General features: G+C 40.5%; 23 non-coding genes across 23 annotated transcripts; 11 read left to right on the top strand and 12 right to left on the bottom strand.

Moving 5' to 3' along the window:
* Positions 1–1365: 1365 nt before the first annotated feature.
* Positions 1366–1438, top strand: trnaf-gaa (transfer RNA phenylalanine (anticodon GAA)). The gene has a single exon. It is a non-coding gene; the product is annotated as a tRNA-Phe (tRNA).
* Positions 1439–1572: 134 nt separating this feature from the next.
* Positions 1573–1646, bottom strand: trnan-guu (transfer RNA asparagine (anticodon GUU)). Its single transcript has one exon. It is a non-coding gene; the product is annotated as a tRNA-Asn (tRNA).
* A 943-nt stretch (positions 1647–2589) lies between these two features.
* On the bottom strand, positions 2590–2661 carry trnaw-cca (transfer RNA tryptophan (anticodon CCA)). The gene has a single exon. It is a non-coding gene; the product is annotated as a tRNA-Trp (tRNA).
* A 1695-nt stretch (positions 2662–4356) lies between these two features.
* LOC131699805 (small nucleolar RNA U3) lies at positions 4357–4563 on the top strand. The gene has a single exon (XR_009308340.1). It is a non-coding gene; the product is annotated as a small nucleolar RNA U3 (small nucleolar RNA).
* A 1382-nt stretch (positions 4564–5945) lies between these two features.
* trnaf-gaa (transfer RNA phenylalanine (anticodon GAA)) lies at positions 5946–6018 on the top strand. Its single transcript has one exon. It is a non-coding gene; the product is annotated as a tRNA-Phe (tRNA).
* Positions 6019–6153: 135 nt separating this feature from the next.
* On the bottom strand, positions 6154–6227 carry trnan-guu (transfer RNA asparagine (anticodon GUU)). Its single transcript has one exon. It is a non-coding gene; the product is annotated as a tRNA-Asn (tRNA).
* Positions 6228–7170: 943 nt separating this feature from the next.
* On the bottom strand, positions 7171–7242 carry trnaw-cca (transfer RNA tryptophan (anticodon CCA)). Its single transcript has one exon. It is a non-coding gene; the product is annotated as a tRNA-Trp (tRNA).
* A 1694-nt stretch (positions 7243–8936) lies between these two features.
* On the top strand, positions 8937–9143 carry LOC131699791 (small nucleolar RNA U3). Its single transcript, XR_009308326.1, has one exon. It is a non-coding gene; the product is annotated as a small nucleolar RNA U3 (small nucleolar RNA).
* A 1382-nt stretch (positions 9144–10525) lies between these two features.
* On the top strand, positions 10526–10598 carry trnaf-gaa (transfer RNA phenylalanine (anticodon GAA)). Its single transcript has one exon. It is a non-coding gene; the product is annotated as a tRNA-Phe (tRNA).
* Positions 10599–10733: 135 nt separating this feature from the next.
* trnan-guu (transfer RNA asparagine (anticodon GUU)) lies at positions 10734–10807 on the bottom strand. The gene has a single exon. It is a non-coding gene; the product is annotated as a tRNA-Asn (tRNA).
* A 942-nt stretch (positions 10808–11749) lies between these two features.
* On the bottom strand, positions 11750–11821 carry trnaw-cca (transfer RNA tryptophan (anticodon CCA)). Its single transcript has one exon. It is a non-coding gene; the product is annotated as a tRNA-Trp (tRNA).
* Positions 11822–13515: 1694 nt separating this feature from the next.
* LOC131699811 (small nucleolar RNA U3) lies at positions 13516–13722 on the top strand. Its single transcript, XR_009308346.1, has one exon. It is a non-coding gene; the product is annotated as a small nucleolar RNA U3 (small nucleolar RNA).
* A 1381-nt stretch (positions 13723–15103) lies between these two features.
* Positions 15104–15176, top strand: trnaf-gaa (transfer RNA phenylalanine (anticodon GAA)). The gene has a single exon. It is a non-coding gene; the product is annotated as a tRNA-Phe (tRNA).
* A 135-nt stretch (positions 15177–15311) lies between these two features.
* On the bottom strand, positions 15312–15385 carry trnan-guu (transfer RNA asparagine (anticodon GUU)). The gene has a single exon. It is a non-coding gene; the product is annotated as a tRNA-Asn (tRNA).
* A 940-nt stretch (positions 15386–16325) lies between these two features.
* trnaw-cca (transfer RNA tryptophan (anticodon CCA)) lies at positions 16326–16397 on the bottom strand. Its single transcript has one exon. It is a non-coding gene; the product is annotated as a tRNA-Trp (tRNA).
* Positions 16398–18091: 1694 nt separating this feature from the next.
* On the top strand, positions 18092–18298 carry LOC131699812 (small nucleolar RNA U3). Its single transcript, XR_009308347.1, has one exon. It is a non-coding gene; the product is annotated as a small nucleolar RNA U3 (small nucleolar RNA).
* A 1382-nt stretch (positions 18299–19680) lies between these two features.
* Positions 19681–19753, top strand: trnaf-gaa (transfer RNA phenylalanine (anticodon GAA)). The gene has a single exon. It is a non-coding gene; the product is annotated as a tRNA-Phe (tRNA).
* Positions 19754–19888: 135 nt separating this feature from the next.
* On the bottom strand, positions 19889–19962 carry trnan-guu (transfer RNA asparagine (anticodon GUU)). The gene has a single exon. It is a non-coding gene; the product is annotated as a tRNA-Asn (tRNA).
* Positions 19963–20901: 939 nt separating this feature from the next.
* trnaw-cca (transfer RNA tryptophan (anticodon CCA)) lies at positions 20902–20973 on the bottom strand. Its single transcript has one exon. It is a non-coding gene; the product is annotated as a tRNA-Trp (tRNA).
* Positions 20974–22667: 1694 nt separating this feature from the next.
* On the top strand, positions 22668–22874 carry LOC131699792 (small nucleolar RNA U3). The gene has a single exon (XR_009308327.1). It is a non-coding gene; the product is annotated as a small nucleolar RNA U3 (small nucleolar RNA).
* A 1382-nt stretch (positions 22875–24256) lies between these two features.
* trnaf-gaa (transfer RNA phenylalanine (anticodon GAA)) lies at positions 24257–24329 on the top strand. The gene has a single exon. It is a non-coding gene; the product is annotated as a tRNA-Phe (tRNA).
* Positions 24330–24464: 135 nt separating this feature from the next.
* trnan-guu (transfer RNA asparagine (anticodon GUU)) lies at positions 24465–24538 on the bottom strand. The gene has a single exon. It is a non-coding gene; the product is annotated as a tRNA-Asn (tRNA).
* Positions 24539–25479: 941 nt separating this feature from the next.
* Positions 25480–25551, bottom strand: trnaw-cca (transfer RNA tryptophan (anticodon CCA)). The gene has a single exon. It is a non-coding gene; the product is annotated as a tRNA-Trp (tRNA).
* Positions 25552–26460: the final 909 nt, after the last annotated feature.

Genomic DNA, 26460 nt, shown 5'->3' on the forward strand with positions numbered 1-26460 from the left:
AACGCGGAAAAAAGAAACCATCAAGCCTAAAATTGTTCAGTTGTTTAAATCAATAAGAACATTTCAAATGGATCATTGATAATGTTAAAGCAATTTAAGAACACTTTAAGTAGGGCTTGACTAATATAAAAATATAGGCATGTTATTTGCACTACGCAGGACTAGATTGAGCTTAAAAAAAGGCATTACATCTGAAAATAACTTGTGTTTACCCCCACTTACAAGGAAAGCGTCAAACTTTGTATTCGTCCTCGTAACAGTGTTAGAAAATGTAAACAGCAGTTGGAGAATGCCAAAGTCGATCATCCTAGCATGTTAAACGAGGGCATTTCTCATGTAAGCCACATCCAGTAATAGATCGTTTGTACTGTTCTCAATGGTCCGCATCCCAGCCTGAGACCACGATCCAATTGTAAAACTTTACAATGCATTAGTAAGACCTTACCTAGAATATTGTGATCAGTTCTGATCACCTCTCTACAAAAAGGATATTGCTGCTCTAGAAAGAGTGCAAAGAAGAGCAACCAGAAATATCCCAGGTTTAAAAGGCATGTTGTATGCAGACAGGCTAAAAGAACTGAATCTATTCAGTCTTGAACAAAAAAGACTACGCGGCGATCTGATTCAGACATTCAACATCCTAAAAGGTAGAGACAATGTCGACCCAGGGGACTTCTTTTTTGACATGAAAAAAGAAACAAGGACCAGCGGTCACAAATGGAGATTACATAAAGGGGCATTCAAAACAGAAAATAGGAGGCACTTTTTTACACAGAGAATTGTGAGGGTCTGGAACCAACTCCCCAGTAATGTTGAAGCTGACACCCTGGGATCCTTCAAGAAGCTGCTTGATGAGAGTCTGGGATCAATAAGCTACTAACTACCAAACGAGCAAGATGGGCTGAATGGCCTCCTCTCGTTTGGAAACTTTCTTATGTTCTTATGTTCCTATATCCTATTGTGCTTGTTAAGCCATAGCGTGAATCTTGAAAACGTCTTGTTTGTTTAACAAAGCCAGCAGTCACTTTATTGATCACCCTGTGGATTAAACGCTATTGGAACACAGATGATTGTGTTGAAGATGTTAATAGACTTTCAATGTACGCGTTGTAGAGCTAAGCGTTTGTTGAGGCAGTTCAAGCGCTGCACATTCAGGCAGCCGGTTGCAGTCTTTACCTGTTTCCTAGATGTTTGCCATTTGGTCTTACTCTGGAAGGAGTAGAAAAAAAAGCTAAACCATTTGTTGAGAACCGCATTTGGGAGAAAACTTAAGTGTTTCAAAATGCATTTGTAAAGTGCATTTGTCTATTAGGTTGTTTATGGTGTGACAAAAAGAATGCTATCTCGAAAACGCAGTCCTGTCAAGCCGAAATAGCTCAGTTGGGAGAGCGTTAGACTGAAGATCTAAAGGTCCCTGGTTCGATCCCGGGTTTCGGCAAACACCAAGACATTTTGTTTTGTTTTGTATTATTTTGAACTAAAACAGAGCACATTTTTTTCTTCATTGTAATTGGAGGAAATAACAACGTATTAGTGCCATTTTCTAATGTGATTAAGAAATTCAAAAAGCATCGTCCCTGGGTGGGCTTGAACCACCAACCTTCCGGTTAACAGCCGAACGCGCTAACCGATTGCGCCACAGAGACCAACCTGCTCGACCTCTAAAGCATACGGGAGTGATTAGCAAGGCGAGATGCTGCAGAACCTGATCGAGGGAGCAGAACTCAGCCGAACCTGAAACCACATCTAAGAAGAAAGCAACACGGGGCAGGAAAGTCTATGTAATCCATTATGGCAGCACAACATACGTCATTTTGTTAGATAACACACTGGGGGTCCAACACAGCAGTGTGTGTAAATAGCTACAATGGAAACCAAATACTTACGGTTCAAATGGGAATCTGCATCAGATTTTAAGAACACATTTGACATACTTTACACTGCAAAGGAGGAAGGCAGGCAATGCAAATGAGGCGTGATCCATTGCTAAAAAAATACATTAAATCTCCCTTTGTGCTTCTCGGAAGACATACGACGGAGGGCGCACTGCACTTTTTCAGTTTGGGGAATGTTACAAATTAGCAGACTGTGCTTTAAAATACATATAGGGCGGGCTTCTCTGTTACAAAGAATTATCACACTTTGTATTTCTCTCCATGATGCATTGGGACAAAATACGTAGATTCATTAAAACTATTTGGAGAATGCGGGCATCGATCCCGCTACTTCTCGCTCCTTGTATTGTGGCAGCGATTCTCATAGGCTACAATCGCTGCTTGATAAGAGCGATTCAGATTGTTCAATTTTTTTTTTTTTTTTTTATTGGCAATGTAGTTGCCATTTGCAAATTCAAAAATAAATTGAACAATCAAAAATGATAATACTTGCTTTTGTATCACACGACAATCTTAAGGTATGCTTTAACGGCTAGGCTGTCTCAAGTTAGTTTGTATTGTTAATACCATACCTCTGTTTGATCGCTATACAATCAATATGTTGTGTAGGCTAAATTGTATAAATAAACGCCCGGAAACATTCAAATCCAAACACGTTAAAAGATGAAATAGTGTGGAATAGAAACAAAGAATTTGACCTCGACGTGATTTGAACACGTAACCTTCTGATCTGGAGTCAGAGGCGCTACCGTTGCGCCACGAAGTCCTGGCAATTTTTGTACTTGTTATGGAATGCTAGAGTGCACAGCAAGCATGCCAAACGCATGGTAATGCCGACGCTCATACTAGGAAAACATTCATTATCACTAGCGTCATGGGAAACAGCCGTCAATAGGTGTTCGTAGCCAGCAGGGCTATGAAGCTGTCGGAAGTGTGTTTGATTCTCAGCTTTAAAAGTAAAGAAAACATAAAACAGTGCGATTTGCATTTATAATGTTCATTAATTGAAACGTAGGCATAAACACAGTTGTACTGGCTGGGAATCGTTTCGGTTCAAATTCTTGGAAAGCAGCTATGCTGAGCAATATATCACCAACGGGGGAAAGCTGGCAGTACTGAGTGACACAGAAGAAGGATTCTCTCAGCGCGTCTCCTCTGAATGCGCACTGGCACAAAGAGGCTTTGCTCATCTAATGACGTGGCGGAATGCAATAATGTATTGGGTTAATTTATCAACAAAAGAAACATAAACAAAAGTGTATGTAATTATTTGTGAATAAACTGTCTTACTTATACGATGGGACCAGGAACTTACATCCGCAATTTAATGATCGGCCAACCACAAAGAGACTTTGTCTTGACCAGTAATTTAAAAACATGCGGCAATGGTTCTACTGGGGATAGCACCCAGGGCCTTCTGCGTGTAAAGCAGACGTGATAATCACTATCACTATGGAACCTAGGCAGAACTGTGTCGGTGCTCCTACATTATTGTCTACATGCATCTCAAATAATTACAATGTCATTTATCAGACCCTTCGGCGTTGTCTTTAAAAATTAAACTTCCCAGACCGAACGCAGGCTAACATTAAATCAATGAATCTTAAATATTTTCTATAGCGCCCCATATGCGATTCACAAAATCTACTTAAAAACAAGACAATATCTCATTGTAAGCCTGGTCGAACAAAAGAAGTCTTCAGTGTAATTTTCAACAAAGAGTGCTTTCCACGATTTACGATGCTTTAGAGAGACGGAATATTGGAATTGGCAGCCGAGACTGGGGAATAAAACTGCCCGTGATCAAAGTGGGCAGAAAAGCTGCATATTTTCCATAAGGTATTTTTGAGGAAAGAAAAAGGTTCTCTCTGATTTGCAACGTTTCTATGGTTCGGCCCGGCCACTGCCGTGTGTCTGGTTAAAACGATGAGTTCAGTATTTTTTTCTTCTGCTTGGTAATTCAGTCTTGAGGCAACTGTAGCAGAGTGGCGCAGCGGAAGCGTGCTGGGCCCATAACCCAGAGGTCGATGGATCGAAACCATCCTCTGCTAGCTTGTTTTTCTTCTGTTAGCAAAGTAGTTTTTCTAAAATATAAACTGAACTGATTTGCAAATTCAAAAAATAAATTCATTAACAAAATAGAAAATATTTCGACTACATGTATGTTTTCAATTTCTTCAAAAAGTAGTCTCAAGCTCGTTGATTCAGTCGCTTTAAAATCCACCTCTATGTCCCGCTGCAGCAGCGCTGTGTGCTGTGGCTCGAGCTTGTTTGACGAGACAGGCAATGCAAAAATGATAAAACTTGCTTTTGTATCACACGACAAACTTAACGTATGCTTTAACGGCTTGGCTGTCTCAAGTTAGTTTGTATTGTTAATGTAACACCTCGTTTTTGCCCAGTCGTTGTATCACATGAATTGAGCTTGCCAGTTGGGGGTGACGGTCTGCCAATACAAGTTAAGACTATATTTGCAAGGATCATTTCTAGAGTGAAACATGTTTTGAAGGGATTGGTCTCGGTATCCCCCAGGAGGAACGGGAGTGTTTTCTTCTCAGCAACGAGCTGACAATGAGTGTTGTTTTTGGGCACCTGCTCGCTGCTACTGATGACCACTCCAATCTTCAGTCGGTGGATTGTTGAAGGAAGGGGACACATTCTGAGTGCGTATCTCATACTGGTAGAAACGCTGAAAAAAGAAACCATCAAGCCTAAAATTGTTCAGTTGTTTAAATCAATAAGCACATTTCAAATGGATCATTGCTAATGTTAAAGCAATTTAAGAACACTTTAAGTAGGGCTTGACTAATATAAAAATATAGGCATGTTATTTGCACTACGCAGGACTAGATTGAGCTTAAAAAAAGGCATTACATCTGAAAATAACTTGTGTTTACCCCCACTTACAAGGAAAGCGTCAAACTTTGTATTCGTCCTCGTAACAGTGTTAGAAAATGTAAACAGCAGTTGGAGAATGCCGAAGTCGATCATCCTAGCATGTTAAACGAGGGCATTTCTCATGTAAGCCACATCCAGTAATAGATCGTTTGTACTGTTCTCAATGGTCCGCATCCCAGCCTGAGACCACGATCCAATTGTAAAACTTTACAATGCATTAGTAAGACCTTACCTAGAATATTGTGATCAGTTCTGATCACCTCTCCACAAAAAGGATATTGCTGCTCTAGAAAGAGTGCAAAGAAGAGCAACCAGAAATATCCCAGGTTTAAAAGGCATGTTGTATGCAGACAGGCTAAAAGAACTGAATCTATTCAGTCTTGAACAAAAAAGACTACGCGGCGATCTGATTCAGACATTCAACATCCTAAAAGGTAGAGACAATGTCGACCCAGGGGACTTCTTTTTTGACATGAAAAAAGAAACAAGGACCAGCGGTCACAAATGGAGATTACATAAAGGGGCATTCAAAACAGAAAATAGGAGGCACTTTTTTACACAGAGAATTGTGAGGGTCTGGAACCAACTCCCCAGTAATGTTGAAGCTGACACCCTGGGATCCTTCAAGAAGCTGCTTGATGAGAGTCTGGGATCAATAAGCTACTAACTACCAAACGAGCAAGATGGGCTGAATGGCCTCCTCTCGTTTGGAAACTTTCTTATGTTCTTATGTTCCTATATCCTATTGTGCTTGTTAAGCCATAGCGTGAATCTTGAAAACGTCTTGTTTGTTTAACAAAGCCAGCAGTCACTTTATTGATCACCCTGTGGATTAAACGCTATTGGAACACAGATGATTGTGTTGAAGATGTTAATAGACTTTCAATGTACGCGTTGTAGAGCTAAGCGTTTGTTGAGGCAGTTCAAGCGCTGCACATTCAGGCAGCCGGTTGCAGTCTTTACCTGTTTCCTAGATGTTTGCCATTTGGTCTTACTCTGGAAGGAGTAGAAAAAAAAGCTAAACCATTTGTTGAGAACCGCATTTGGGAGAAAACTTAAGTGTTTCAAAATGCATTTGTAAAGTGCATTTGTCTATTAGGTTGTTTATGGTGTGACAAAAAGAATGCTATCTCGAAAACGCAGTCCTGTCAAGCCGAAATAGCTCAGTTGGGAGAGCGTTAGACTGAAGATCTAAAGGTCCCTGGTTCGATCCCGGGTTTCGGCAAACACCAAGATATTTTGTTTTGTTTTGTATTATTTTGAACTAAAAACAGAGCACATTTTTTTCTTCATTGTAATTGGAGGAAATAAAAACGTATTAGTGCCATTTTCTAATGTGATTAAGAAATTCAAAAAGCATCGTCCCTGGGTGGGCTTGAACCACCAACCTTCCGGTTAACAGCCGAACGCGCTAACCGATTGCGCCACAGAGACCAACCTGCTCGACCTCTAAAGCATACGGGAGTGATTAGCAAGGCGAGATGCTGCAGAACCTGATCGAGGGAGCAGAACTCAGCCGAACCTGAAACCACATCTAAGAAGAAAGCAACACGGGGCAGGAAAGTCTATGTAATCCATTATGGCAGCACAACATACGTCATTTTGTTAGATAACACACTGGGGGTCCAACACAGCAGTGTGTGTAAATAGCTACAATGGAAACCAAATACTTACGGTTCAAATGGGAATCTTCATCAGATTTTAAGAACACATTTGACATACTTTACACTGCAAAGGAGGAAGGCAGGCAATGCAAATGAGGCGTGATCCATTGCTAAAAAAATACATTAAATCTCCCTTTGTGCTTCTCGGAAGACATACGACGGAGGGCGCACTGCACTTTTTCAGTTTGGGGAATGTTACAAATTAGCAGACTGTGCTTTAAAATACATATAGGGCGGGCTTCTCTGTTACAAAGAATTATCACACTTTGTATTTCTCTCCATGATGCATTGGGACAAAATACGTAGATTCATTAAAACTATTTGGAGAATGCGGGCATCGATCCCGCTACTTCTCGCTCCTTGTCTTGTGGCAGCGATTCTCATAGGCTACAATCGCTGCTTGATAAGAGCGATTCAGATTGTTCAATATTTTTTTTTTTTTTTTTATTGGCAATGTAGTTGCCATTTGCAAATTCAAAAATAAATTGAACAATCAAAAATGATAATACTTGCTTTTGTATCACACGACAATCTTAAGGTATGCTTTAACGGCTAGGCTGTCTCAAGTTAGTTTGTATTGTTAATACCATACCTCTGTTTGATCGCTATACAATCAATATGTTGTGTAGGCTAAATTGTATAAATAAACGCCGGAAACATTCAAATCCAAACACGTTAAAAGATGAAATAGTGTGGAATAGAAACAAAGAACTTGACCTCGACGTGATTTGAACACGTAACCTTCTGATCTGGAGTCAGAGGCGCTACCGTTGCGCCACGAAGTCCTGGCAATTTTTGTACTTGTTATGGAATGCTAGAGTGCACAGCAAGCATGCCAAACGCATGGTAATGCCGACGCTCATACTAGGAAAACATTCATTATCACTAGCGTCATGGGAAACAGCCGTCAATAGGTGTTCGTAGCCAGCAGGGCTATGAAGCTGTCGGAAGTGTGTTTGATTCTCAGCTTTAAAAGTAAAGAAAACATAAAACAGTGCGATTTGCATTTATAATGTTCATTAATTGAAACGTAGGCATAAACACAGTTGTACTGGCTGGGAATCGTTTCGGTTCAAATTCTTGGAAAGCAGCTATGCTGAGCAATATATCACCAACGGGGGAAAGCTGGCAGTACTGAGTGACACAGAAGAAGGATTCTCTCAGCGCGTCTCCTCTGAATGCGCACTGGCACAAAGAGGCTTTGCTCATCTAATGACGTGGCGGAATGCAATAATGTATTGGGTTAATTTATCAACAAAAGAAACATAAACAAAAGTGTATGTAATTATTTGTGAATAAACTGTCTTACTTATACGATGGGACCAGGAACTTACATCCGCAATTTAATGATCGGCCAACCACAAAGAGACTTTGTCTTGACCAGTAATTTAAAAACATGCGGCAATGGTTCTACTGGGGATAGCACCCAGGGCCTTCTGCGTGTAAAGCAGACGTGATAATCACTATCACTATGGAACCTAGGCAGAACTGTGTCGGTGCTCCTACATTATTGTCTACATGCATCTCAAATAATTACAATGTCATTTATCAGACCCTTCGGCGTTGTCTTTAAAAATTAAACTTCCCAGACCGAACGCAGGCTAACATTAAATCAATGAATCTTAAATATTTTCTATAGCGCCCCATATGCGATTCACAAAATCTACTTAAAAACAAGACAATATCTCATTGTAAGCCTGGTCGAACAAAAGAAGTCTTCAGTGTAATTTTCAACAAAGAGTGCTTTCCACGATTTACGATGCTTTAGAGAGACGGAATATTGGAATTGGCAGCCGAGACTGGGGAATAAAACTGCCCGTGATCAAAGTGGGCAGAAAAGCTGCATATTTTCCATAAGGTATTTTTGAGGAAAGAAAAAGGTTCTCTCTGATTTGCAACGTTTCTATGGTTCGGCCCGGCCACTGCCGTGTGTCTGGTTAAAACGATGAGTTCAGTATTTTTTTCTTCTGCTTGGTAATTCAGTCTTGAGGCAACTGTAGCAGAGTGGCGCAGCGGAAGCGTGCTGGGCCCATAACCCAGAGGTCGATGGATCGAAACCATCCTCTGCTAGCTTGTTTTTCTTCTGTTAGCAAAGTAGTTTTTCTAAAATATAAACTGAACTGATTTGCAAATTCAAAAAATAAATTAATTAACAAAATAGAAAATATTTCGACTAGATGTATGTTTTCAATTTCTTCAAAAAGTAGTCTCAAGCTCGTTGATTCAGTCGCTTTAAAATCCACCCTATGTCCCGCTGCAGCAGCGCTGTGTGCTGTGGCTCGAGCTTGTTTGACGAGACAGGCAATGCAAAAATGATAAAACTTGCTTTTGTATCACACGACAAACTTAACGTATGCTTTAACGGCTTGGCTGTCTCAAGTTAGTTTGTATTGTTAATGTAACACCTCGTTTTTGCCCAGTCGTTGTATCACATGAATTGAGCTTGCCAGTTGGGGGTGACGGTCTGCCAATACAAGTTAAGACTATATTTGCAAGGATCATTTCTAGAGTGAAACATGTTTTGAAGGGATTGGTCTCGGTATCCCCCAGGAGGAGCGGGAGTGTTTTCTTCTCAGCAACGAGCTGACAATGAGTGTTGTTTTTGGGCACCTGCTCGCTGCTACTGATGACCACTCCAATCTTCAGTCGGTGGATTGTTGAAGGAAGGGGACACATTCTGAGTGCGTATCTCATACTGGTAGAAACGCGGAAAAAAGAAACCATCAAGCCTAAAATTGTTCAGTTGTTTAAATCAATAAGCACATTTCAAATGGATCATTGCTAATGTTAAAACAATTTAAGAACACTTTAAGTAGGGCTTGACTAATATAAAAATATAGGCATGTTATTTGCACTACGCAGGACTAGATTGAGCTTAAAAAAAGGCATTACATCTGAAAATAACTTGTGTTTACCCCCACTTACAAGGAAAGCGTCAAACTTTGTATTCGTCCTCGTAACAGTGTTAGAAAATGTAAACAGCAGTTGGAGAATGCCGAAGTCGATCATCCTAGCATGTTAAACGAGGGCATTTCTCATGTAAGCCACATCCAGTAATAGATCGTTTGTACTGTTCTCAATGGTCCGCATCCCAGCCTGAGACCACGATCCAATTGTAAAACTTTACAATGCATTAGTAAGACCTTACCTAGAATATTGTGATCAGTTCTGATCACCTCTCTACAAAAAGGATATTGCTGCTCTAGAAAGAGTGCAAAGAAGAGCAACCAGAAATATCCCAGGTTTAAAAGGCATGTTGTATGCAGACAGGCTAAAAGAACTGAATCTATTCAGTCTTGAACAAAAAAGACTACGCGGCGATCTGATTCAGACATTCAACATCCTAAAAGGTAGAGACAATGTCGACCCAGGGGACTTCTTTTTTGACATGAAAAAAGAAACAAGGACCAGCGGTCACAAATGGAGATTACATAAAGGGGCATTCAAAACAGAAAATAGGAGGCACTTTTTTACACAGAGAATTGTGAGGGTCTGGAACCAACTCCCCAGTAATGTTGAAGCTGACACCCTGGGATCCTTCAAGAAGCTGCTTGATGAGAGTCTGGGATCAAGAAGCTACTAACTACCAAACGAGCAAGATGGGCTGAATGGCCTCCTCTCGTTTGGAAACTTTCTTATGTTCTTATGTTCCTATATCCTATTGTGCTTGTTAAGCCATAGCGTGAATCTTGAAAACGTCTTGTTTGTTTAACAAAGCCAGCAGTCACTTTATTGATCACCCTGTGGATTAAACGCTATTGGAACACAGATGATTGTGTTGAAGATGTTAATAGACTTTCAATGTACGCGTTGTAGAGCTAAGCGTTTGTTGAGGCAGTTCAAGCGCTGCACATTCAGGCAGCCGGTTGCAGTCTTTACCTGTTTCCTAGATGTTTGCCATTTGGTCTTACTCTGGAAGGAGTAGAAAAAAAAGCTAAACCATTTGTTGAGAACCGCATTTGGGAGAAAACTTAAGTGTTTCAAAATGCATTTGTAAAGTGCATTTGTCTATTAGGTTGTTTATGGTGTGACAAAAAGAATGCTATCTCGAAAACGCAGTCCTGTCAAGCCGAAATAGCTCAGTTGGGAGAGCGTTAGACTGAAGATCTAAAGGTCCCTGGTTCGATCCCGGGTTTCGGCAAACACCAAGACATTCTGTTTTGTTTTGTATTATTTTGAACTAAAAACAGAGCACATTTTTTTCTTCATTGTAATTGGAGGAAATAACAACGTATTAGTGCCATTTTCTAATGTGATTAAGAAATTCAAAAAGCATCGTCCCTGGGTGGGCTTGAACCACCAACCTTCCGGTTAACAGCCGAACGCGCTAACCGATTGCGCCACAGAGACCAACCTGCTCGACCTCTAAAGCATACGGGAGTGATTAGCAAGGCGAGATGCTGCAGAACCTGATCGAGGGAGCAGAACTCAGCCGAACCTGAAACCACATCTAAGAAGAAAGCAACACGGGGCAGGAAAGTCTATGTAATCCATTATGGCAGCACAACATACGTCATTTTGTTAGATAACACACTGGGGGTCCAACACAGCAGTGTGTGTAAATAGCTACAATGGAAACCAAATACTTACGGTTCAAATGGGAATCTGCATCAGATTTTAAGAACACATTTGACATACTTTACACTGCAAAGGAGGAAGGCAGGCAATGCAAATGAGGCCTGATCCATTGCTAAAAAAATACATTAAATCTCCCTTTGTGCTTCTCGGAAGACATACGACGGAGGGCGCACTGCACTTTTTCAGTTTGGGGAATGTTACAAATTAGCAGACTGTGCTTTAAAATACATATAGGGCGGGCTTCTCTGTTACAAAGAATTATCACACTTTGTATTTCTCTCCATGATGCATTGGGACAAAATACGTAGATTCATTAAAACTATTTGGAGAATGCGGGCATCGATCCCGCTACTTCTCGCTCCTTGTATTGTGGCAGCGATTCTCATAGGCTACAATCGCTGCTTGATAAGAGCGATTCAGATTGTTCAATATTTTTTTTTTTTTTTATTGGCAATGTAGTTGCCATTTGCAAATTCAAAAATAAATTGAACAATCAAAAATGATAAAACTTGCTTTTGTATCACACGACAATCTTAAGGTATGCTTTAACGGCTAGGCTGTCTCAAGTTAGTTTGTATTGTTAATACCATACCTCTGTTTGATCGCTATACAATCAATATGTTGTGTAGGCTAAATTGTATAAATAAACGCCCGGAAACATTCAAATCCAAACACGCTAAAAGATGAAATAGTGTGGAATAGAAACAAAGAACTTGACCTCGACGTGATTTGAACACGTAACCTTCTGATCTGGAGTCAGAGGCGCTACCGTTGCGCCACGAAGTCCTGGCAATTTTTGTACTTGTTATGGAATGCTAGAGTGCACAGCAAGCATGCCAAACGCATGGTAATGCCGACGCTCATACTAGGAAAACATTCATTATCACTAGCGTCATGGGAAACAGCCGTCAATAGGTGTTCGTAGCCAGCAGGGCTATGAAGCTGTCGGAAGTGTGTTTGATTCTCAGCTTTAAAAGTAAAGAAAACATAAAACAGTGCGATTTGCATTTATAATGTTCATTAATTGAAACGTAGGCATAAACACAGTTGTACTGGCTGGGAATCGTTTCGGTTCAAATTCTTGGAAAGCAGCTATGCTGAGCAATATATCACCAACGGGGGAAAGCTGGCAGTACTGAGTGACACAGAAGAAGGATTCTCTCAGCGCGTCTCCTCTGAATGCGCACTGGCACAAAGAGGCTTTGCTCATCTAATGACGTGGCGGAATGCAATAATGTATTGGGTTAATTTATCAACAAAAGAAACATAAACAAAAGTGTATGTAATTATTTGTGAATAAACTGTCTTACTTATACGATGGGACCAGGAACTTACATCCGCAATTTAATGATCGGCCAACCACAAAGAGACTTTGTCTTGACCAGTAATTTAAAAACATGCGGCAATGGTTCTACTGGGGATAGCACCCAGGGCCTTCTGCGTGTAAAGCAGACGTGATAATCACTACACTATGGAACCTAGGCAGAACTGTGTCGGTGCTCCTACATTATTGTCTACATGCATCTCAAATAATTACAATGTCATTTATCAGACCCTTCGGCGTTGTCTTTAAAAATTAAACTTCCCAGACCGAACGCAGGCTAACATTAAATCAATGAATCTTAAATATTTTCTATAGCGCCCCATATGCGATTCACAAAATCTACTTAAAAACAAGACAATATCTCATTGTAAGCCTGGTCGAACAAAAGAAGTCTTCAGTGTAATTTTCAACAAAGAGTGCTTTCCACGATTTACGATGCTTTAGAGAGACGGAATATTGGAATTGGCAGCCGAGACTGGGGAATAAAACTGCCCGTGATCAAAGTGGGCAGAAAAGCTGCATATTTTCCATAAGGTATTTTTGAGGAAAGAAAAAGGTTCTCTCTGATTTGCAACGTTTCTATGGTTCGGCCCGGCCACTGCCGTGTGTCTGGTTAAAACGATGAGTTCAGTATTTTTTTCTTCTGCTTGGTAATTCAGTCTTGAGGCAACTGTAGCAGAGTGGCGCAGCGGAAGCGTGCTGGGCCCATAACCCAGAGGTCGATGGATCGAAATCATCCTCTGCTAGCTTGTTTTTCTTCTGTTAGCAAAGTAGTTTTTCTAAACTATAAACTGAACTGATTTGCAAATTCAAAAAATAAATTCATTAACAAAATAGAAAATATTTCGACTAGATGTATGTTTTCAATTTCTTCTAAAATTAGTCTCAAGCTCGTTGATTCAGTCGCTTTAAAATCCACCTCTATGTCCCGCTGCAGCAGCGCTGTGTGCTGTGGCTCGAGCTTGTTTGACGAGACAGGCAATGCAAAAATGATAAAACTTGCTTTTGTATCACACGACAAACTTAACGTGTGCTTTAACTGCTTGGCTGTCTCAAGTTAGTTTGTATTGTTAATGTAACACCTCGTTTTTGCCCAGTCGTTGTATCACATGAATTGAGCTTGCCAGTTGGGGGTGACGGTCTGCCAATACAAGTTAAGACTATATTTGCAAGGATCATTTCTAGAGTGAAACATGTTTTGAAGGGATTGGTCTCGGTATCCCCCAGGAGGAGCGGGAGTCTTTTCTTCTCAGCAACGAGCTGACAATGAGTGTTGTTTTTGGGCACCTGCTCGCTGCTACTGATGACCACTCCAATCTTCAGTCGGTGGATTGTTGAAGGAAGGGGACACATTCTGAGTGCGTATCTCATACTGGTAGAAACGCGGAAAAAAGAAACCATCAAGCCTAAAATTGTTCAGTTGTTTAAATCAATAAGCAAATTTCAAATGGATCATTGCTAATGTTAAAACAATTTAAGAACACTTTAAATAGGGCTTGACTAATATAAAAATATAGGCATGTTATTTGCACTACGCAGGACTAGATTGAGCTTAAAAAAAGGCATTACATCTGAAAATAACTTGTGTTTACCCCCACTTACAAGGAAAGCGTCAAACTTTGTATTCGTCCTCGTAACAGTGTTAGAAAATGTAAACAGCAGTTGGAGAATGCCAAAGTCGATCATCCTAGCATGTTAAACGAGGGCATTTCTCATGTAAGCCACATCCAGTAATAGATCGTTTGTCCTGTTCTCAATGGTCCGCATCCCAGCCTGAGACCACGATCCAATTGTAAAACTTTACAATGCATTAGTAAGACCTTACCTAGAATATTGTGATCAGTTCTGATCACCTCTCTACAAAAAGGATATTGCTGCTCTAGAAAGAGTGCAAAGAAGAGCAACCAGAAATATCCCAGGTTTAAAAGGCATGTTGTATGCAGACAGGCTAAAAGAACTGAATCTATTCAGTCTTGAACAAAAAAGACTACGCGGCGATCTGATTCAGACATTCAACATCCTAAAAGGTAGAGACAATGTCGACCCAGGGGACTTCTTTTTTGACATGAAAAAAGAAACAAGGACCAGCGGTCACAAATGGAGATTACATAAAGGGGCATTCAAAACAGAAAATAGGAGGCACTTTTTTACACAGAGAATTGTGAGGGTCTGGAACCAACTCCCCAGTAATGTTGAAGCTGACACCCTGGGATCCTTCAAGAAGCTGCTTGATGAGAGTCTGGGATCAATAAGCTACTAACTACCAAACGAGCAAGATGGGCTGAATGGCCTCCTCTCGTTTGGAAACTTTCTTATGTTCTTATGTTCCTATATCCTATTGTGCTTGTTAAGCCATAGCGTGAATCTTGAAAACGTCTTGTTTGTTTAACAAAGCCAGCAGTCACTTTATTGATCACCCTGTGGATTAAACGCTATTGGAACACAGATGATTGTGTTGAAGATGTTAATAGACTTTCAATGTACGCGTTGTAGAGCTAAGCGTTTGTTGAGGCAGTTCAAGCGCTGCACATTCAGGCAGCCGGTTGCAGTCTTTACCTGTTTCCTAGATGTTTGCCATTTGGTCTTACTCTGGAAGGAGTAGAAAAAAAGCTAAACCATTTGTTGAGAACCGCATTTGGGAGAAAACTTAAGTGTTTCAAAATGCATTTGTAAAGTGCATTTGTCTATTAGGTTGTTTATGGTGTGACAAAAAGAATGCTATCTCGAAAACGCAGTCCTGTCAAGCCGAAATAGCTCAGTTGGGAGAGCGTTAGACTGAAGATCTAAAGGTCCCTGGTTCGATCCCGGGTTTCGGCAAACACCAAGACATTCTGTTTTGTTTTGTATTATTTTGAACTAAAAACAGAGCACATTTTTTTCTTCATTGTAATTGGAGGAAATAACAACGTATTAGTGCCATTTTCTAATGTGATTAAGAAATTCAAAAAGCATCGTCCCTGGGTGGGCTTGAACCACCAACCTTCCGGTTAACAGCCGAACGCGCTAACCGATTGCGCCACAGAGACCAACCTGCTCGACCTCTAAAGCATACGGGAGTGATTAGCAAGGCGAGATGCTGCAGAACCTGATCGAGGGAGCAGAACTCAGCCGAACCTGAAACCACATCTAAGAAGAATGCAACACGGGGCAGGAAAGTCTATGTAATCCATTATGGCAGCACAACATACGTCATTTTGTTAGATAACACACTGGGGGTCCAACACAGCAGTGTGTGTAAATAGCTACAATGGAAACCAAATACTTACGGTTCAAATGGGAATCTTCATCAGATTTTAAGAACACATTTGACATACTTTACACTGCAAAGGAGGAAGGCAGGCAATGCAAATGAGGCGTGATCCATTGCTAAAAAAATACATTAAATCTCCCTTTGTGCTTCTCGGAAGACATACGACGGAGGGCGCACTGCACTTTTTCAGTTTGGGGAATGTTACAAATTAGCAGACTGTGCTTTAAAATACATATAGGGCGGGCTTCTCTGTTACAAAGAATTATCACACTTTGTATTTCTCTCCATGATGCATTGGGACAAAATAAGTAGATTCATTAAAACTATTTGAAGAATGCGGGCATCGATCCCGCTACTTCTCGCTCCTTGTATTGTGGCAGCGATTCTCATAGGCTACAATCGCTGCTTGATAAGAGCGATTCAGATTGTTCAATATTTTTTTTTTTTTATTGGCAATGTAGTTGCCATTTGCAAATTCAAAAATAAATTGAACAATCAAAAATGATAATACTTGCTTTTGTATCACACGACAATCTTAAGGTATGCTTTAACGGCTAGGCTGTCTCAAGTTAGTTTGTATTGTTAATACCATACCTCTGTTTGATCGCTATACAATCAATATGTTGTGTAGGCTAAATTGTATAAATAAACGCCCGGAAACATTCAAATCCAAACACGTTAAAAGATGAAATAGTGTGGAATAGAAACAAAGAATTTGACCTCGACGTGATTTGAACACGTAACCTTCTGATCTGGAGTCAGAGGCGCTACCGTTGCGCCACGAAGTCCTGGCAATTTTTGTACTTGTTATGGAATGCTAGAGTGCACAGCAAGCATGCCAAACGCATGGTAATGCCGACGCTCATACTAGGAAAACATTCATTATCACTAGCGTCATGGGAAACAGCCGTCAATAGGTGTTCGTAGCCAGCAGGGCTATGAAGCTGTCGGAAGTGTGTTTGATTCTCAGCTTTAAAAGTAAAGAAAACATAAAACAGTGCGATTTGCATTTATAATGTTCATTAATTGAAACGTAGGCATAAACACAGTTGTACTGGCTGGGAATCGTTTCGGTTCAAATTCTTGGAAAGCAGCTATGCTGAGCAATATATCACCAACGGGGGAAAGCTGGCAGTACTGAGTGACACAGAAGAAGGATTCTCTCAGCGCGTCTCCTCTGAATGCGCACTGGCACAAAGAGGCTTTGCTCATCTAATGACGTGGCGGAATGCAATAATGTATTGGGTTAATTTATCAACAAAAGAAACATAAACAAAAGTGTATGTAATTATTTGTGAATAAACTGTCTTACTTATACGATGGGACCAGGAACTTACATCTGCAATTTAATGATCGGCCAACCACAAAGAGACTTTGTCTTGACCAGTAATTTAAAAACATGCGGCAATGGTTCTACTGGGGATAGCACCCAGGGCCTTCTGCGTGTAAAGCAGACGTGATAATCACTACACTATGGAACCTAGGCAGAACTGTGTCGGTGCTCCTACATTATTGTCTACATGCATCTCAAATAATTACAATGTCATTTATCAGACCCTTCGTTGTTGTCTTTAAAAATTAAACTTCCCAGACCGAACGCAGGCTAACATTAAATCAATGAATCTTAAATATTTTCTATAGCGCCCCATATGCGATTCACAAAATCTACTTAAAAACAAGACAATATCTCATTGTAAGCCTGGTCGAACAAAAGAAGTCTTCAGTGTAATTTTCAACAAAGAGTGCTTTCCACGATTTACGATGCTTTAGAGAGACGGAATATTGGAATTGGCAGCCGAGACTGGGGAATAAAACTGCCCGTGATCAAAGTGGGCAGAAAAGCTGCATATTTTCCATAAGGTATTTTTGAGGAAAGAAAAAGGTTTTCTCTGATTTGCAACGTTTCTATGGTTCGGCCCGGCCACTGCCGTGTGTCTGGTTAAAACGATGAGTTCAGTATTTTTTTCTTCTGCTTGGTAATTCAGTCTTGAGGCAACTGTAGCAGAGTGGCGCAGCGGAAGCGTGCTGGGCCCATAACCCAGAGGTCGATGGATCGAAACCATCCTCTGCTAGCTTGTTTTTCTTCTGTTAGCAAAGTAGTTTTTCTAAAATATAAACTGAACTGATTTGCAAATTCAAAAAATAAATTCATTAACAAAATAGAAAATATTTCGACTAGATGTATGTTTTCAATTTCTTCAAAAAGTAGTCTCAAGCTCGTTGATTCAGTCGCTTTAAAATCCACCTCTATGTCCCGCTGCAGCAGCGCTGTGTGCTGTGGCTCGAGCTTGTTTGACGAGACAGGCAATGCAAAAATGATAAAACTTGCTTTTGTATCACACGACAAACTTAACGTATGCTTTAACGGCTTGGCTGTCTCAAGTTAGTTTGTATTGTTAATGTAACACCTCGTTTTTGCCCAGTCGTTGTATCACATGAATTGAGCTTGCCAGTTGGGGGTGACGGTCTGCCAATACAAGTTAAGACTATATTTGCAAGGATCATTTCTAGAGTGAAACATGTTTTGAAGGGATTGGTCTCGGTATCCCCCAGGAGGAGCGGGAGTCTTTTCTTCTCAGCAACGAGCTGACAATGAGTGTTGTTTTTGGGCACCTGCTCGCTGCTACTGATGACCACTCCAATCTTCAGTCGGTGGATTGTTGAAGGAAGGGGACACATTCTGAGTGCGTATCTCATACTGGTAGAAACGCGGAAAAAAGAAACCATCAAGCCTAAAATTGTTCAGTTGTTTAAATCAATAAGCACATTTCAAATGGATCATTGCTAATGTTAAAACAATTTAAGAACACTTTAAGTAGGGCTTGACTAATATAAAAATATAGGCATGTTATTTGCACTACGCAGGAGTAGACTGAGCTTAAAAAATGGCATTACATCTGAAAATAACTTGTGTTTACCCCCACTTACAAGGAAAGCGTCAAACTTTGTATTCGTCCTCGTAACAGTGTTAGAAAATGTAAACAGCAGTTGGAGAATGCCGAAGTCGATCATCCTAGCATGTTAAACGATTGCATTTCTCATGTAAGCCACATCCAGTAATAGATCGTTTGTACTGTTCTCAATGGTCCGCATCCCAGCCTGAGACCACGATCCAATTGTAAAACTTTACAATGCATTAGTAAGACCTTACCTAGAATATTGTGATCAGTTCTGATCACCTCTCTACAAAAAGGATATTGCTGCTCTAGAAAGAGTGCAAAGAAGAGCAACCAGAAATATCCCAGGTTTAAAAGGCATGTTGTATGCAGACAGGCTAAAAGAACTGAATCTATTCAGTCTTGAACAAAAAAGACTACGCGGCGATCTGATTCAGACATTCAACATCCTAAAAGGTAGAGACAATGTCGACCCAGGGGACTTCTTTTTTGACATGAAAAAAGAAACAAGGACCAGCGGTCACAAATGGAGATTACATAAAGGGGCATTCAAAACAGAAAATAGGAGGCACTTTTTTACACAGAGAATTGTGAGGGTCTGGAACCAACTCCCCAGTAATGTTGAAGCTGACACCCTGGGATCCTTCAAGAAGCTGCTTGATGAGAGTCTGGGATCCAGAAGCTACTAACTACCAAACGAGCAAGATGGGCTGAATGGCCTCCTCTCGTTTGGAAACTTTCTTATGTTCTTATGTTCCTATATCCTATTGTGCTTGTTAAGCCATAGCGTGAATCTTGAAAACGTCTTGTTTGTTTAACAAAGCCAGCAGTCACTTTATTGATCACCCTGTGGATTAAACGCTATTGGAACACAGATGATTGTGTTGAAGATGTTAATAGACTTTCAATGTACGCGTTGTAGAGCTAAGTGTTTGTTGAGGCAGTTCAAGTGCTGCACATTCAGGCAGCCGGTTGCAGTCTTTACCTGTTTCCTAGATGTTTGCCATTTGGTCTTACTCTGGAAGGAGTAGAAAAAAAAGCTAAACCATTTGTTGAGAACCGCATTTGGGAGAAAACTTAAGTGTTTCAAAATGCATTTGTAAAGTGCATTTGTCTATTAGGTTGTTTATGGTGTGACAAAAAGAATGCTATCTCGAAAACGCAGTCCTGTCAAGCCGAAATAGCTCAGTTGGGAGAGCGTTAGACTGAAGATCTAAAGGTCCCTGGTTCGATCCCGGGTTTCGGCAAACACCAAGACATTTTGTTTTGTTTTGTATTATTTTGAACTAAAAACAGAGCACATTTTTTTCTTCATTGTAATTGGAGGAAATAACAACGTATTAGTGCCATTTTCTAATGTGATTAAGAAATTCAAAAAGCATCGTCCCTGGGTGGGCTTGAACCACCAACCTTCCGGTTAACAGCCGAACGCGCTAACCGATTGCGCCACAGAGACCAACCTGCTCGACCTCTAAAGCATACGGGAGTGATTAGCAAGGCGAGATGCTGCAGAACCTGATCGAGGGAGCAGAACTCAGCCGAACCTGAAACCACATCTAAGAAGAAAGCAACACGGGGCAGGAAAGTCTATGTAATCCATTATGGCAGCACAACATACGTCATTTTGTTAGATAACACACTGGGGGTCCAACACAGCAGTGTGTGTAAATAGCTACAATGGAAACCAAATACTTACGGTTCAAATGGGAATCTTCATCAGATTTTAAGAACACATTTGACATACTTTACACTGCAAAGGAGGAAGGCAGGCAATGCAAATGAGGCGTGATCCATTGCTAAAAAATACATTAAATCTCCCTTTGTGCTTCTCGGAAGACATACGACGGAGGGCGCACTGCACTTTTTCAGTTTGGGGAATGTTACAAATTAGCAGACTGTGCTTTAAAATACATATAGGGCGGGCTTCTCTGTTACAAAGAATTATCACACTTTGTATTTCTCTCCATGATGCATTGGGACAAAATACGTAGATTCATTAAAACTATTTGGAGAATGCGGGCATCGATCCCGCTACTTCTCGCTCCTTGTATTGTGGCAGCGATTCTCATAGGCTACAATCGCTGCTTGATAAGAGCGATTCAGATTGTTCAATATTTTTTTTTTTTTATTGGCAATGTAGTTGCCATTTGCAAATTCAAAAATAAATTGAACAATCAAAAATGATAATACTTGCTTTTGTATCACACGACAATCTTAAGGTATGCTTTAACGGCTAGGCTGTCTCAAGTTAGTTTGTATTGTTAATACCATACCTCTGTTTGATCGCTATACAATCAATATGTTGTGTAGGCTAAATTGTATAAATAAACGCCCGGAAACATTCAAATCCAAACACGTTAAAAGATGAAATAGTGTGGAATAGAAACAAAGAATTTGACCTCGACGTGATTTGAACACGTAACCTTCTGATCTGGAGTCAGAGGCGCTACCGTTGCGCCACGAAGTCCTGGCAATTTTTGTACTTGTTATGGAATGCTAGAGTGCACAGCAAGCATGCCAAACGCATGGTAATGCCGACGCTCATACTAGGAAAACATTCATTATCACTAGCGTCATGGGAAACAGCCGTCAATAGGTGTTCGTAGCCAGCAGGGCTATGAAGCTGTCGGAAGTGTGTTTGATTCTCAGCTTTAAAAGTAAAGAAAACATAAAACAGTGCGATTTGCATTTATAATGTTCATTAATTGAAACGTAGGCATAAACACAGTTGTACTGGCTGGGAATCGTTTCGGTTCAAATTCTTGGAAAGCAGCTATGCTGAGCAATATATCACCAACGGGGGAAAGCTGGCAGTACTGAGTGACACAGAAGAAGGATTCTCTCAGCGCGTCTCCTCTGAATGCGCACTGGCACAAAGAGGCTTTGCTCATCTAATGACGTGGCGGAATGCAATAATGTATTGGGTTAATTTATCAACAAAAGAAACATAAACAAAAGTGTATGTAATTATTTGTGAATAAACTGTCTTACTTATACGATGGGACCAGGAACTTACATCTGCAATTTAATGATCGGCCAACCACAAAGAGACTTTGTCTTGACCAGTAATTTAAAAACATGCGGCAATGGTTCTACTGGGGATAGCACCCAGGGCCTTCTGCGTGTAAAGCAGACGTGATAATCACTACACTATGGAACCTAGGCAGAACTGTGTCGGTGCTCCTACATTATTGTCTACATGCATCTCAAATAATTACAATGTCATTTATCAGACCCTTCGGCGTTGTCTTTAAAAATTAAACTTCCCAGACCGAACGCAGGCTAACATTAAATCAATGAATCTTAAATATTTTCTATAGCGCCCCATATGCGATTCACAAAATCTACTTAAAAACAAGACAATATCTCATTGTAAGCCTGGTCGAACAAAAGAAGTCTTCAGTGTAATTTTCAACAAAGAGTGCTTTCCACGATTTACGATGCTTTAGAGAGACGGAATATTGGAATTGGCAGCCGAGACTGGGGAATAAAACTGCCCGTGATCAAAGTGGGCAGAAAAGCTGCATATTTTCCATAAGGTATTTTTGAGGAAAGAAAAAGGTTTTCTCTGATTTGCAACGTTTCTATGGTTCGGCCCGGCCACTGCCGTGTGTCTGGTTAAAACGATGAGTTCAGTATTTTTTTCTTCTGCTTGGTAATTCAGTCTTGAGGCAACTGTAGCAGAGTGGCGCAGCGGAAGCGTGCTGGGCCCATAACCCAGAGGTCGATGGATCGAAACCATCCTCTGCTAGCTTGTTTTTCTTCTGTTAGCAAAGTAGTTTTTCTAAAATATAAACTGAACTGATTTGCAAATTCAAAAAATAAATTCATTAACAAAATAGAAAATATTTCGACTAGATGTATGTTTTCAATTTCTTCAAATAGTAGTCTCAAGCTCGTTGATTCAGTCGCTTTAAAATCCACCTCTATGTCCCGCTGCAGCAGCGCTGTGTGCTGTGGCTCGAGCTTGTTTGACGAGACAGGCAATGCAAAAATGATAAAACTTGCTTTTGTATCACACGACAAACTTAACGTATGCTTTAACGGCTTGGCTGTCTCAAGTTAGTTTGTATTGTTAATGTAACACCTCGTTTTTGCCCAGTCGTTGTATCACATGAATTGAGCTTGCCAGTTGGGGGTGACGGTCTGCCAATACAAGTTAAGACTATATTTGCAAGGATCATTTCTAGAGTGAAACATGTTTTGAAGGGATTGGTCTCGGTATCCCCCAGGAGGAGCGGGAGTGTTTTCTTCTCAGCAACGAGCTGACAATGAGTGTTGTTTTTGGGCACCTGCTCGCTGCTACTGATGACCACTCCAATCTTCAGTCGGTGGATTGTTGAAGGAAGGGGACACATTCTGAGTGCGTATCTCATACTGGTAGAAACGCGGAAAAAAGAAACCATCAAGCCTAAAATTGTTCAGTTGTTTAAATCAATAAGCACATTTCAAATGGATCATTGCTAATGTTAAAACAATTTAAGAACACTTTAAGTAGGGCTTGACTAATATAAAAATATAGGCATGTTATTTGCACTACGCAGGACTAGATTGAGCTTAAAAAAAGGCATTACATCTGAAAATAACTTGTGTTTACCCCCACTTACAAGGAAAGCGTCAAACTTTGTATTCGTCCTCGTAACAGTGTTAGAAAATGTAAACAGCAGTTGGAGAATGCCGAAGTCGATCATCCTAGCATGTTAAACGAGGGCATTTCTCATGTAAGCCACATCCAGTAATAGATCGTTTGTACTGTTCTCAATGGTCCGCATCCCAGCCTGAGACCACGATCCAATTGTAAAACTTTACAATGCATTAGTAAGACCTTACCTAGAATATTGTGATCAGTTCTGATCACCTCTCTACAAAAAGGATATTGCTGCTCTAGAAAGAGTGCAAAGAAGAGCAACCAGAAATATCCCAGGTTTAAAAGGCATGTTGTATGCAGACAGGCTAAAAGAACTGAATCTATTCAGTCTTGAACAAAAAAGACTACGCGGCGATCTGATTCAGACATTCAACATCCTAAAAGGTAGAGACAATGTCGACCCAGGGGACTTCTTTTTTGACATGAAAAAAGAAACAAGGACCAGCGGTCACAAATGGAGATTACATAAAGGGGCATTCAAAACAGAAAATAGGAGGCACTTTTTTACACAGAGAATTGTGAGGGTCTGGAACCAACTCCCCAGTAATGTTGAAGCTGACACCCTGGGATCCTTCAAGAAGCTGCTTGATGAGAGTCTGGGATCAAGAAGCTACTAACTACCAAACGAGCAAGATGGGCTGAATGGCCTCCTCTCGTTTGGAAACTTTCTTATGTTCTTATGTTCCTATATCCTATTGTGCTTGTTAAGCCATAGCGTGAATCTTGAAAACGTCTTGTTTGTTTAACAAAGCCAGCAGTCACTTTATTGATCACCCTGTGGATTAAACGCTATTGGAACACAGATGATTGTGTTGAAGATGTTAATAGACTTTCAATGTACGCGTTGTAGAGCTAAGCGTTTGTTGAGGCAGTTCAAGCGCTGCACATTCAGGCAGCCGGTTGCAGTCTTTACCTGTTTCCTAGATGTTTGCCATTTGGTCTTACTCTGGAAGGAGTAGAAAAAAAAGCTAAACCATTTGTTGAGAACCGCATTTGGGAGAAAACTTAAGTGTTTCAAAATGCATTTGTAAAGTGCATTTGTCTATTAGGTTGTTTATGGTGTGACAAAAAGAATGCTATCTCGAAAACGCAGTCCTGTCAAGCCGAAATAGCTCAGTTGGGAGAGCGTTAGACTGAAGATCTAAAGGTCCCTGGTTCGATCCCGGGTTTTGGCAAACACCAAGACATTTTGTTTTGTTTTGTATTATTTTGAACTAAAAACAGAGCACATTTTTTTCTTCATTGTAATTGGAGGAAATAACAACGTATTAGTGCCATTTTCTAATGTGATTAAGAAATTCAAAAAGCATCGTCCCTGGGTGGGCTTGAACCACCAACCTTCCGGTTAACAGCCGAACGCGCTAACCGATTGCGCCACAGAGACCAACCTGCTCAACCTCTAAAGCATACGGGAGTGATTAGCAAGGCGAGATGCTGCAGAACCTGATCGAGGGAGCAGAACTCAGCCGAACCTGAAACCACATCTAAGAAGAAAGCAACACGGGGCAGGAAAGTCTATGTAATCCATTATGGCAGCACAACATACGTCATTTTGTTAGATAACACACTGGGGGTCCAACACAGCAGTGTGTGTAAATAGCTACAATGGAAACCAAATACTTACGGTTCAAATGGGAATCTTCATCAGATTTTAAGAACACATTTTACATACTTTACACTGCAAAGGAGGAAGGCAGGCAATGCAAATGAGGCGTGATCCATTGCTAAAAAAATACATTAAATCTCCCTTTGTGCTTCTCGGAAGACATACGACGGAGGGCGCACTGCACTTTTTCAGTTTGGGGAATGTTACAAATTAGCAGACTGTGCTTTAAAATACATATAGGGCGGGCTTCTCTGTTACAAAGAATTATCACACTTTGTATTTCTCTCCATGATGCATTGGGACAAAATACGTAGATTCATTAAAACTATTTGGAGAATGCGGGCATCGATCCCGCTACTTCTCGCTCCTTGTATTGTGGCAGCGATTCTCATAGGCTACAATCGCTGCTTGATAAGAGCGATTCAGATTGTTCAATATTTTTTTTTTTTTTATTGGCAATGTAGTTGCCATTTGCAAATTCAAAAATAAATTGAACAATCAAAAATGATAATACTTGCTTTTGTATCACACGACAATCTTAAGGTATGCTTTAACGGCTAGGCTGTCTCAAGTTAGTTTGTATTGTTAATACCATACCTCTGTTTGATCGCTATACAATCAATATGTTGTGTAGGCTAAATTGTATAAATAAACGCCCGGAAACATTCAAATCCAAACACGTTAAAAGATGAAATAGTGTGGAATAGAAACAAAGAATTTGACCTCGACGTGATTTGAACACGTAACCTTCTGATCTGGAGTCAGAGGCGCTACCGTTGCGCCACGAAGTCCTGGCAATTTTTGTACTTGTTATGGAATGCTAGAGTGCACAGCAAGCATGCCAAACGCATGGTAATGCCGACGCTCATACTAGGAAAACATTCATTATCACTAGCGTCATGGGAAACAGCCGTCAATAGGTGTTCGTAGCCAGCAGGGCTATGAAGCTGTCGGAAGTGTGTTTGATTCTCAGCTTTAAAAGTAAAGAAAACATAAAACAGTGCGATTTGCATTTATAATGTTCATTAATTGAAACGTAGGCATAAACACAGTTGTACTGGCTGGGAATCATTTCGGTTCAAATTCTTGGAAAGCAGCTATGCTGAGCAATATATCACCAACGGGGGAAAGCTGGCAGTACTGAGTGACACAGAAGAAGGATTCTCTCAGCGCGTCTCCTCTGAATGCGCACTGGCACAAAGAGGCTTTGCTCATCTAATGACGTGGCGGAATGCAATAATGTATTGGGTTAATTTATCAACAAAAGAAACATAAACAAAAGTGTATGTAATTATTTGTGAATAAACTGTCTTACTTATACGATGGGACCAGGAACTTACATCCGCAATTTAATGATCGGCCAACCACAAAGAGACTTTGTCTTGACCAGTAATTTAAAAACATGCGGCAATGGTTCTACTGGGGATAGCACCCAGGGCCTTCTGCGTGTAAAGCAGACGTGATAATCACTACACTATGGAACCTAGGCAGAACTGTGTCGGTGCTCCTACATTATTGTCTACATGCATCTCAAATAATTACAATGTCATTTATCAGACCCTTCGGCGTTGTCTTTAAAAATTAAACTTCCCAGACCGAACGCAGGCTAACATTAAATCAATGAATCTTAAATATTTTCTATAGCGCCCCATATGCGATTCACAAAATCTACTTAAAAACAAGACAATATCTCATTGTAA

This window comes from Acipenser ruthenus, chromosome 23 (assembly GCF_902713425.1).
Source record: "Acipenser ruthenus chromosome 23, fAciRut3.2 maternal haplotype, whole genome shotgun sequence".
In the NCBI taxonomy this organism is placed as follows: domain Eukaryota; kingdom Metazoa; phylum Chordata; class Actinopteri; order Acipenseriformes; family Acipenseridae; genus Acipenser; species Acipenser ruthenus.